Below are 517 nucleotides of genomic sequence, written 5' to 3' on the forward strand. Positions count from 1 at the left end.
ATAAGACAAAACAACACGACCCTAGGTCGTTTTCTTCCTTTAAAACTCGATTTAGGGATTCCCTAAACCAACCACGCAAACCGGACAATTAAAATTGAACCGACCAAACCGACCACAATTGGTGTCGATCGATGCCTCACTAGGAGGTGTCGATCGACACCCTTACCAAAATACCAAAATTTGGTTTGCGGGTGTTACAATTCTCCCCCACCAATATGGATTCGTCCCCGAATCCCGCAATACCGTCCATCTGCCAAGGACCTCCGTGCCACCGTCTGCACGGCCCGCACGTCCCCAGACCGGACTAAACACCGTCTGCCAAGGTTTCCCGTGCCACTGTCGCAACAGCCCGCACACCTCCGACTGACCCTCGAGGTCTCCCTCTAGCCAATATACTCGCATCATAAACACTATTTGCTCACAACTCAGTGCTTCCCCCGTCCGTGGTCGCAACCATCGAATCATGCCGGCTCGCTATCAGGCCAACCGCCTTAAGCTACGGCATCCAGGAAGTCAC

This window comes from Camelina sativa, chromosome 20 (assembly GCF_000633955.1).
Source record: "Camelina sativa cultivar DH55 chromosome 20, Cs, whole genome shotgun sequence".
Taxonomy (NCBI): Eukaryota; Viridiplantae; Streptophyta; class Magnoliopsida; order Brassicales; family Brassicaceae; genus Camelina; species Camelina sativa.